General features: G+C 38.9%; 1 protein-coding gene across 3 annotated transcripts in view; it reads right to left on the minus strand.

The window, feature by feature from the left end:
* Nucleotides 1-12,450, minus strand: part of uhmk1 (U2AF homology motif (UHM) kinase 1) — a 140,862-nt gene that overhangs the window by 94,152 nt on the left and 34,260 nt on the right. The window contains exon 9 of one of the 3 annotated variants that reach the window (XM_041208015.1): nucleotides 7,866-7,992. The exons of the other annotated variants lie outside the window; for them this stretch is intronic. The gene's annotated coding sequence lies outside the window, so the exon portion shown is untranslated. Of the gene's footprint in view, nucleotides 1-7,865; nucleotides 7,993-12,450 lie in introns of those variants that run through there. 3 annotated transcript variants of the gene reach the window in all.

Genomic DNA, 12,450 nt, shown 5'->3' on the forward strand with positions numbered 1-12,450 from the left:
TGGCTGGCAGCAAGCACGTCAGGCGCGCTGAGAAGCTCAGAGCTGCCGGGGTGGAGGCGGGAGGAGTACGAGAGCACAAGTCTGTGCATGTGCAAGGGAGCGCATACCGAAAGCCCCTGAAGGCTGGGAGATGCCTCAGGGAGCTGCAGAATTGTAAAATCAAGAATAAAGATGTTGAAAATGTGAAAAACATTTCACCTCTCAGGACTCACTTACATGAACAAGGACATAGTAAAAATGCTGTCAGGCCATTTTTTAAAAAATTAATGTTGGAAACCTCATCCCGCCCGTGGATGAGGTTTCTTTAAAAATCCAAAGTCCGCCTGGCCAATTTGCCCACCCGCCACTCGTAAGGTTGGATGTGCAGTGAAAATCAGCTTTTAATTAATTGATTAATGGCCTTAATAGGCCTCTTAATTGTTAGCGGGTGCGCTGCCGACTCTCATGCGTGCCCGCCGACTGAAATATTGTGTTTTATTTTAGGCCTGATCAGGTCAGGCACGCACTCATCCGCGAGATGTAAAATCCTGCCCCAAGTGTATGGCCTTCACTGATTTGGAATGGGCAATAAAAGCAAAGCCCACATCCCATAAATGAATACATGAATTTAAAAAAGTCCACAACTGCTTGCTAGATTTTGGCCTGAAGCATTAAGTAATCATGTCAGCAACCCAGACTTGATGATTGTTCCTGCCTTGTGTCAAGGCCCAGTTCTGTGCTTGTACTTATCAGCTCAATGCTATTCACCTGTGTAAAATAGGCCCCAAATCAACAAGTTCTATTGGTGAGCCCGAGAGTTAGGATGAGAATTTGAAGATTATAAAGAGGGGGAAGCAGTTTGATTCTGGAGGTGGGTTTATTTATTCCAATCCTTGAACAGAAAAGTCACATAATACCAAATGCCAACTCAATGTGTCAACTAATAGTCACTGTTTTGGAATATCACCATGAGTCTTCGGTCAAATATAGAAGTTATCAGGCATATTGAGGAGGTCTGTCTGAATGCTCTTAACCATAATATTTTTACTGAAGTTGCATCAGGTGGGTTCTATGTAAACTGGTGAAATTCTGCCATCGATATATACGGTTTCTTTTTCCCAGGATGATGCCCCATGATAAAATTAAATCATGTTGTGTCTCTGCAAGCCACCCTAAAGGTGATTAAGAATGCTGGTAATAAACCCCATAAATTGCTGCTGTGTGTGCTCTTGGCTTTTTGATGGTGAAGAAATGCTTACCTTTTTGAAATTCAGCACAGTTATAACTTTGCAATGAAAGAAATGAGCTTTTCTTTACAGCATACCACATTGCAATATGATATTCATTTCTACACGCTGAGACCAGAATAGTTTATCAAGTGATGTATGTAAGAATGCTGCATTAGCATAATATAATATTTTGCTTTTATTATATAAAAACAAAATGCTGGAAACACTCAGCAAGCCTGGCAGCATTTGTGGAGAGTGAAACACGGTGAATGTTTTGAGTTAAATATGACTTCAGAACTGAAGGAAGTTAGAAATCTGATGGGTTTTGTGTCCTTGAAAGGGGAGAGAGGGTCTGAGATAGGGTAGAGGGCCAAGAGACAGTTTCACATGGTCGATCTCCAACACCTCCTTTCCCTTCCTTGACTTCTATGTCTTCATTTATGGGGATAGGCTGATTACTAATATTCATTGTAAGCCCATCAACTCTGACTGCTACCTCGTCTACACTTCCTCATATCCTGCTTCCTGTAATGACTCCATTTTGTTCTCCCAATTCCTCCATCTCTGCGGCATCTGTTCTAATGATGCAACCTTGTACAACAGCACTTCTGATATGTCTTCCTTTTTCCTCAACTCAGGGCCCTCGACCATGTCTGGCCCATTTCCTGCAACTCTACTCTCACCTCTTTCCCTCCCTGCCAGAACCACGGTAGGGTTCCCCATGTCCTCCCTTTCTACAACACCTGCTTCAACATTCAAAGGATCATCCTCCACCACTTCCAACACCTGCAGCATGATGCTATCACCAAACACACCTTCCCCTCCCTTCTCCTGTCAGCATTCCGAAGGGACTGTTCTCTCTGCGACACCATGGCTCACTCCTCTATCACCTTAACATCCCACCCCCTTCTCACGTCGCCTTCCCCTTAAATCACAGGAGGTGTAACACTTGCCCTTTAAACTCCTTTTTCTTCACTGACCAAAGTCCCAAACACTCCTTCCAAGTGAAGCAGTGATTTTACTTGTATTTCTTTCAGCAGATTTTAGACAGTTAGGTAAGACATTAAAAAGCAGGACCTCAGAGGGAGTAATCTCCAGTGCCACGTGCTAATGAGCATAGAAATAGGAGGTTCAAGCTGATGGAATGTGTAGCTGGAATGATAGTGTAGGAGGGAGGGATTTAGATTCCTGGGGCATTGGGACCAGTTCTGGGGGAAGTGAGACCTGTACAAGCTGGACGGTTTGCATCTCAATGGGGCTGGGACCAATGTCCTTGCCGTGAGGTTTGTTAGCGCTGTTAGGAAGGGTTTAAACTAGTTTGACAGGGGGACAAGAACCTGAGGTGGGACAAAATCAGAAATGGTAATGGAAGGCAGAAAATGAGTGACTGAGTCTGGAAGGCAGAGGGCAGAAAGATAGAAAATAAAAGAGAGTTTGGCAGTGCTCAAGGGTATATACTTCAAATCAAGGAGTATAGCAAATAAAGCAGATGAGCTGAGGGCACAGATAGAAACAAGGTAGTATGATATCATGGCTATTGCAGAAACATGGCTGAAAGAGGGACAGGAATGGCAACTCAGCATTCCTGGTTAGAGGGTTTTCAGACAAGATTGGGGGCTGGGTGTAAGCAATTTTGGTTCGAGAAGCAATTATGGACCTGAGGAGGGATGGTATGTCAAATGGATCATCAATTGAGGCCATATGGATTGAGCTTCAGAACACAAAAGGGGCATTCACACTACTGGGAGTGTATTGTAGACCCCCAAATGGTCAGAGGGAGATAGAAGAGCAAACATGTAGGCAAATCCCTGAGAAGTGCTAAAACAACATCGCAGTAATAGTAGGGGATTTTAACTAGCCCAATATTAACTGGGAGAGTTTTAGTGTGAAGGGAATGGAGGGAACAGAGTTCTTAAGGTGCATTTAAGAGAACATTTTTGGCCAATATGTAGCAAGTCCAACAAGAAACAATGTGGTTCTGGACTTAGTTTTAGGAAATAAAAGCTGGACAGGTGGAAAGAAAGACAGTGGGAGAGCATTTTGGAGGTAGTGATCATAATTCAGTTAGTTTTAACATAATTATGGAAATGGACAAAGATAGAACAGAGTTAAAATTCTAAATTGGGGAAAGGCCAATTTTACTAAGCTGAGGGGTGATTTAGCAAAAGTGGACTGGAAACAGCTACTTGAAAGTAAATCAGGGTCAGAGCAGTGGGAGGCATTCAAAGGGTTCAGAGTAAACATGTTCCCACACAGAAAATGGCTGGGACAGTCAAATCCAGAGCCCCCTGGGTATTATGATGAAAGTATAATGATTTTCATAATATTTTTCTGGTTTATTGTGAAGTAGATTTATGAGGGTAAGTATAGTGGGGTCTGTGTGTGATTTAATTACATTTGGAGCCAAGTAGACTGCAAGTTTGAAATCATCAAAAGAAGCTAGGTGCTTGACATGCTAATGAGGAAAAATAAATGTTGGCTCAGCATGTAAGTGTGAAGGGAAATTGCATTTTTAGAAATATGAAGAAATTTAGATTTCAAAGGGATCTTAGTCCGTTTACAATTAGCCAGATAAGCAAGGCTAAGGAATGTTTATTTTTCCCAAAGGTTACTGACAATATATAGTGGCAACATGAAAGTTTTTATGTTATGAGGAAGATACAGTTTCAAAGATATATGGAACAATAGAATTTATATATTAAAAAAAGAGAAACATATATAAAGGAGAATGAAAGGCTATGTGTCAGAAGGCTATGTAAGATATAACAGGAGTGTGTGAAATAGCCTTAATGAAGCTTCCAGCATTTGTGCATAAATCTGCTACATAATGAAACTGAAGCTGGAGAAAAGCCATTTGGAATTCCACTAACAAGTGGATATTGTGTAAACTTGCTGGTTCTGTTTTAAATCTAAAATCTATTCTTGACAGTTGCCTTAAAGGGAGTGTAACTGGGAGTCAGGTTAATTAGGAATTTTAGGAGTTATTACAGTATTAAGTAATTGTAGTCTTATGTATGTGTTTGAAATCTTTTATGTTTTGTTAATAAATATTTAAATTTAATTTTTTAAATCGCTAAAGGTCTTGGTGGACTTATTACATCTGAATTCAGTGCCCACATCTCATAATAAATAGAAATTGCAAAACCATTGTGATGGCACGACCAAGTTTCCCTTGTGTATTTGATCCACCTGGCATGTCATAAGTGTCAAGGTACATACAGGGTAAGATAAGGCAGGAAATGAAAGCTTATGTCAGACACCGAGATACTACAGAAAGCCAAGTGGAGTATAGAAAGTGGAGGGGTGAAATCAAAAAGGAAATTAGGAAAGCAAAGAGAGGCCATGAAAGAATATTGGCAAGCAAAATTAAGGAGAACCTAAAGATGTTTTTACAATACATTAAGAGTAAGAGGATAAGTAAGGGAAGAGTAGGGCCCATAAACTACCAAAACGATATGTGATGTGATAAACATAAGCAGAGAGGAAGTATTAAGGAGATTAGCATTTTTGAAAGTGGATAAATCACCAGGGCCGGATAAAATGTACCGCAGGCTATTAAAAGAAGAGAGGGAGGAGATAGCTGAGGATCTGATCATCGTTTTCCAATCCTCACTGGATACAGGTGTGGTGCCAGAGGATTGGAGTTCTGCTAACATTGTACCTTTGTTTAAAACAGGAGCAAGGGATCGACTGAATAATTACAAGCCATTTAGTCTGACCTAAGTGGTGGGCAAATTATTGGAATCAATTCTGATAGACAGGATAAATGGTCACTTGGAAGGCATGGATTAGTTAAGGGAAGGTTGTGTCTGAATAATTTGATTGAGTTTTTTTTGAGGAAGTAATGGGAGAATTGATGAGGATAGGGCAGTTGTCTACATGGATTTTAGCAAGGCTTTGGACAAGGTCCTGTAGTATAAGGGTCTGGCACATTCAGGGTTAACTTGGGACTGATTATAGAACCGCCCACACAGTTAAGTAAGAAGGCACATTACCCAGACTAGGTTCAGTGTAGTGTTGAGCATAGACATGTTAAGACCTATTTATGGAGATAGCTCCTTGCCTGTACCCTTTATTGTATATAATTACAAGTCTTTATTAAAGACTTGCAGTTAACATACAGAAGACTTCTTTAACAGATACCTCCTGTAGCCAACACCATCCCAACATGGTGGCAACTGGGGATCAAAAGCCCTCAACCTCTCAAAAATGCTGAAAGACTAAGAAAAAGAAAACCTTCAACTGAAATTTTGACCTGAAAGAATCTTCCAACTGAAGCTGAAGATGCTGAGAAAATTCTCCAGAAAAAACTTCAGAGAAAAGAGCCTGGAAACTGAAGGCAGAGATTTTATTGCAGCGGAAGTCACCATAGAATCTCTCCTCGTAAGTCATATTTGTGCAGTGCTTTGGTCAGGTTACAGCCCGAGTACTACATCTAATTCCAATCAACCAAAAAAACAGGTGAGATGTGCTAACATGGAAGAAAAGTGCTAGCATGGAAGGGGCATGACATTGATTTCTATCTCTGAATTTTACTGGCAACCAGGTGACAGGAATGGATGCGGGGGGAATTTGGTAAAATAGGTACTGTCAGGATACCTTCCCATTGCTGTCTCAGTGGTGGGCAAGAGGCAGGATGTGAGGTACATCGACTGCCTGCTCCAAAGAGGTGGATAGTTGATTTGCATAATGAACAGCCCAAGTACAGGCTGCTTGCCTTTTGTCAGGCGCAGGGCAGCCCACCCCCCCTGTGCAGGGAGGTTGCCAGCTTCATGGCTGTAGCCAGTTTCTGCAGCAGCCTGGGAGGCCATCAGTCCAGGACGTTCCACAGCACAAGATGGGTCTGTGGGCACGAAAGACAGCCATGGCTCCAACAATTGTCCTGGAGGGATTTCCTCTTCATCTTGGGGCCTATTGCCCTTGGCTCCCTAAATTCAAATTTTACATACCTGAGGGCTCCTATGTCACGAGATGCCCCCGAGAACTCTGTCCCACCTCTGCTGCACTCATCTGTCCCAATTGAGGTGCTGAGGCTTCCAAGCTGCTGGGCCTCTGATTGGGCCGGCAGACTCAGGAGCCTCCCCACCATCCTTATTTTGATATGAGTCTGCAATTAGGAGACCGCTGCAGTAAAATCACCAAGTCAGTCCTGCTGCCAGCAAGTATGGCTTTGACATCTAGGTCGCAAAGCACATGGTAAAATTCAACCCCCTAATCAAGAGTTATGAGGAAAGACTGGAGAGAATATTCGCTTTTAAGCCTGGACTGGATACACCGGAGTGCTAAAATGTCTATACATAGTAACTTAAATTTAAACATTCTTTAAATTACAATGTGAGGGGACACGGGCTCATGGTAATAAAGGGTAATGTGAAAATCAAGATCAGTAAGTTTTTCACTGGTCCTGATCAGCACTTGGAAGGGACATCAGTGCAAAATGGTGGAGGCAAAAACCTGAAATATTCACTAAAAAAACTGCAAGCTGCAATGAGGCAACTGTAGGGTGCTTTTGACAGCTTAACTAAAATGTCCCAAGTTGTCATCATCCTCTAGAGATCTTGTGATTGTTCAAAATTAATAGTTAAACCTGCCCTATCTGGTGCATTGTAATGTACTTGCATTTCTCTGCTATTAATTTTATGTTCTCTTTATTAATCCATGATATTGGATAAGGGTTCAATGTTTTTAAAGCTGTACAGTATGTAGTAGGAAATAACCAATGCAAACTTTTTTTGAATAGAGGTGTTGCTTCTGAACACGTTCTGCAATTTTGACTGATTCTCATGTTTATTTGAAGACTGCTTTAATTGATTCATAGTACAAGGAAAACCCAACATTACAAATTCTAGTTAAATAAATCCTTGCATATATTATGGAGAAGCAGCTTTTTAACATTAATGTTCTTGAGTTAAATCTTTAGCTTAGACTTTATCTTTATGCACATCTTCCTAGTGCTACTAAATATTTTTGCAACTGTGATTAGTGTAGCAAACACTGTAAATTCAGCATTTTTTCTGTTCCGATGTTTTCTCCAAACTTGAACATGCCTTGCGAAACTTTGTACCATGAATGATGTTTACAGCAGAACCTAGAGAATAATGGATAGGTGACAGCAATAGCCTTGCAATTTGAGATCACTTGACCTGAAATTGTAAGTACAGGGTTAGTTGTTTATTATAGGTTACTGAATATTAAGTTTTGCTATCTTAATCAGGTCCTTCCTTGTTTTATTTTATATCTAATAAGACTAGTCTGTCTTGCCATGTTTTACTGCCTGGAAAGACGTTGCATATTTTCAACTTTTCTCATTTGCTTTGCCTTTATTTTGTGCTGTGAAAAATGAGCTCCAATGGTCTTGGTGTTTTTGCTTGACAATGAAAATGTGAGGTAAATTCCTTCAGGTTGCTTCTAGACTGCCTGAAAATTTTGTGGTGAAATTGAATAGAAGGATGGAGAATGAATAACACACCAATGAAACGTGTGAAATGGTTTAACACAGTTGAAGTCATTTTAAAATTAGGTTACTTGCAGGTGGGGATCCTGCTCAAAATTGTTTACTTTTGTGGCAAGTTTGTCAGCTGCGTTAATAAAACACCTCCAGGTTACCACTCAAATACGATGAATATTTTTAATACAAAGGGAAAATAAACAATTGTGTTCCATTCTGTCCAATTTGCAGTTGTTCATGGAAGACCTTATATGGTGGAAAAGTGAAACATAATTTCCGAAGGACAGCACATTTTGTATCCAGATTGCTAATTGCATCCAAAGTAGAAATTCTATCCTGTATATTAAATAAAAAAGTGCAATTTGCTAGTATATCTATTCAAACAGCATCATGCTTTTGTGTGTAACCACAAACAACATGATCAGGTAACAATTAAATACAAAAAGATTAAACAGAAAATCAGTACTTTTTAATCTAGTCTTCCAAACTTCTCAGTGGCTTTAGTTTAATTCTTGAACTAATAATTTTGGATCCTGTTCATTTAAAATAGTTGGATTTTTTGTAGAAAAACTTGTCATGGTGTTTGGTTCTACTACACAAGCTGGCAATGTATTCCACATTTTTAAAACCACTTTCCTACTTAAAATGGTGCCTTAGTTTTCCATCTCAATGTTCTGAACTTTAAGTTGTGCCCCATATCCTCACATCATGAGACCATTCAGCCCAGTGTGCCTCTTTGGAAGAGCCATCAATTTAGTCTCAATTCCCTGCTCTTTCCCCTTTTGAAAGTTCCCATTGAATTTGCTTCTCCTGTCCATCTCCGGCAATGCATACCAGATCATAATTCAGTCAAAGAAAATTCTCATCTCCCTTCGGTTTCTTTTGCCAATTACATTTTCATTTGTGTTGGGTTAGCAATCCTCCTAATTCCTCCAATGGAATTAGTTTCTCCTTGTTTATTCTATTACTATACTTCATAATTAAATCCCCCCCGCCTTAAACCTTCTCTGTTCTAAGAACAGTCCCAACTTCCGTCATCTCTCCACAGAACTAAAGTTGCTCATCACTGTTATCATACTAGTAAATCTCCTCTGCACACTTGACATCCTTCCTAAATTATGATGCCTCAAACTGGACAGAATACTCCAGCTGAGGCCTAACCAGTGATCTATAAAAGTTTAAAAATTCTATCTGACGAGAGAATTTTTTGGAAGCCTGGGAACAAATTGCATATACACATTCCCACTGGAAAAATGTTTAAGAATGTGAACTGTTTTTAAAAGGATTTTTAAAAAAAATGCAGAACCAGTTGATTGCTACAACTGACCGTGATATTTTAAAGTCAGTGAGAAAACAATTAACTAGACTTCCCAGAACTGATTCCTTTCACTGGTCTCAGCTTTGATCCCCACAGTTGAATAATGCCACCTAGGCAAGGTATTGGAAGATGATTGGTGCCTGGCAAGGCATTGCTAGATGGTTTGCCTGTGCGGCCAAACTTCAGCAAGGAACCAAAGATGGCACAGGAAACTGACATTTGTGACAATTTGGAGATTTACCTTCATTGTATAACGTACATTAAATTTTAATATGCAAAACTTTAACAGATGAATTTTTATAAGCTTTACAAAAACACAAGCTCTATTGTTTCGGTAGTTTTGTTTTATTGTCACTAAAGCATAAGGCAGTATTTTACCAAAAGGAGATAAATGCTACAAGACACAGTAGCATACCTTTCAAGATAGTCCGGTACACAAAGCAGCAGAATGACCAAGGTGACAAAAGTAGTTCACATAACTAAATCTTTGCATAATGTAGGAGGATACAGCACTGTTAACCTCCTCAGTACATTAAAATTGCTTTACAGCATACTGGAATTGGACGGGAAGTCATTTACTGCCTGCATATTGGAATACAGAAATTGTCTAACAGTATTGCATCTTCCAGTGCTTACATTTTAACCATACAATAAAAGGTGTATTGAAAAACAGATGTGGATTTAATTTCCTCTTTTTTTGTAATATTTCTGCAAATTTCTGAGCAGTTGATTTAAAAAGAGGAATGACTTATTTTAGCTCAGCAGAAATTTGTATACATTAATAGTTGTTGAAAGTAGCAGAGACAAAATTAAACCCATTGCTGAGTATCAATGGTTTTGGAGATGATTAGAATTACTAATCATTAAGGTAACTTTTTTTCTTCCCTTTGAATGTCTATCTTTCTCGTAAGTTTTATGGTGTTACAGTTTGGCAGCTACATTATCAATCTGAAAATAGTGCCTTGTCTACATTTCCTGACTACAATTCTCACACTCAGCAACGAGAGAATTGTACACAGCTATAAGTATGAGAATTTTTGAGGCTGGATGGCTGCATCTGTATAGTCAAAACAACTAGGCAAGTGCTCCTCTACCTTATGAGGTGCCAAAGTTGTCCTAAACCTCCCTCTCAACTCTATTATGAAATGCTAATGCACCAGTTGAACTCAAATTTCAAGTCTGTTTTAAGAAAGGGCCTCGCACCATTCTCTCTGAAGTCCAGTTATAGCATCGCCTTTACATCACTGAGAAGTGAAAACAACTTTGCAGTGACACAAAAGTGACTATGACTGTGTTGTCAAAGGCAAAGATTTGAACTAATTGGGAGAGGAAAGACTGTCCCAATATGTAGTATTAAAAGCCCCAGTTGCAAAAGCAAAATGACAAAGTAGGACTGAACCCTCTTTGTTTAGTGACTTCAGTCCTGGAAGTGCACTGAATAGAGGGTCAAATCTTGATTTTATGCACAATAGGAATTAGTTTGGAAAGTCGTTGCGCAAATCCCTTCAGGAACTATTACTGTTTTCTGTGGCAGACAATTAGTTGCAGAAATAAGCAAACATGCAAAACTAGAATTCCCAATAAAACAGCTTGAAAAACAAACTGCAACTTTACAGATTACAACTTCTCAGCAATGTCCTGCACAGTATCATTCCTCTTTCTCCTTTATGCGGTATTTTGCACTCTGATTTTACAAATGTTCTCTACATCTCTCAAAATAGGAAAGACCTGCAATAGATTTTGGCCTCATTACTTGGCACAAGTGCAAGAAACATGCATCTATGTAGGATTTAGCTTTTCAGTGCAGTAACTTTTAACACTCAATTGCCAAATAAATGCTTAAGGTGAATGCTGAAAACTCGAACGACTGATGTGCACTAATATGTGTACAAACTGCAGCTTAACCACTTACACAGATAACTTACAAATATTCACAGTAGTTATTCAAAATATTAGATAAAGAATTGTTACAATCGGCACACAGCAGTATTGTATAATGAACACGGCATATACAAATGGCTCTATTTTCATCGGCTTAATCTGATCCAGCCACAGGGCACAATTACATTTTTATAAACATTTTTTAAAAAAGAAACTTCCATACAATTATTCTAATATATAGCTGTATTATTGTAAGAAAATGTCAATTTATTGAACATCTGGTGACAATGAATGGATTTAATTACAGTTGAGCATCTGCTTCGATAACACAAATTTCGTAATGGCAACAGATGTGCAGTGAGGGTGCCTGGCAATGCATTCAACAATTTGCTTTTAGAATCTTTGTCTGTTTAATAACGGAAATCCAATGTATCAGCATAGATCAGGGAAGAATAATGCAAAGAATTTGCCTTTGTTTGCAATAATTTCCCGAGAACAAAAATTATTGATGTAGAATCTAAAAGTTTGGCTTGATTTTAAAATCCAACAGCAGCAGAAACATGATGGGGAAAAGTAGTGATACAGGGGACTGAAGTGCAAATTTCAATGTATGAGACCAGATTATGGCTCCTATATTGTGCGTTGGAATGGCAATCAATTCTTTTAATTATTTGTGCATTTTGAATCTGAAAGAAAATAAGAAACTTCAAACAAATTGAATCTGCTGTGGCTTCTACAGATCTGCTATTGCATTAGTTTGACCATGTGGCTTCTAATCCATTATGGACACTTAATTTCCATCTGTACTCTTTGGTGTTACAGGATAACATAAATCCAGAAATACAACAGCAGAGCACATCGTTATTTCTCTTCTCCCGCAGAGGCTTGGATTTAATTCTCACTAAGACAAATTACCTCCCAATTAAAAGCAGTTATACACAGGGTTTACATTTCACTCACTAGTATAAGGAATTTACAGTAATCTTGAAAACAAAATGCAGTAATAGGGGGTCAACTGGTTCCATAAGCCACCAGCTATTTTTGTTTTACAAGTAAGTCTGTTCCATAACCTTTGTATTAAATTATTTGAGGAAGGGTCAAAAGTCCTAAGTGGAGCAGTCACCCAGGGAAACTCAGAAGTTGCACATAAATAACACATCAAATGTTAGAGGTTACAATCTAACAAGCTGCACTGACAATTTTTGAATACCATGGTCTGAAATGTAAGCCTTGTCTGATTGTTTAAATCAAAATATTCACATTACTTATACAATGAACACACTATCTCAAACTGACTTGAACGTTATGAAATCTTTGTTAGTCACAAGAGTTTTGGCTATGATTATGCACTTCATGCATGGATGTGTTGCAAATGACAGACCCTGAAAAATATTTTGGGGATGATGCAGTAATACATTTTTTTTTGAAAGCTACTGGAGTTATTCTTGTAGGGCAATGATTGTCTACAGAATTTCAATGCATGGCTGCTTTTAATCCTTTTCAATCACGATTTTATTGGAGATGGCAATTAGCTCAAACTGAAATAAGATTTGTACTGTTCTGGTAACCTTGCCCTCAGGTATGTAATGAAGGGC

This window comes from Carcharodon carcharias, chromosome 16, assembly GCF_017639515.1.
Source record: "Carcharodon carcharias isolate sCarCar2 chromosome 16, sCarCar2.pri, whole genome shotgun sequence".
Lineage (NCBI taxonomy): Eukaryota > Metazoa > Chordata > Chondrichthyes > Lamniformes > Lamnidae > Carcharodon > Carcharodon carcharias.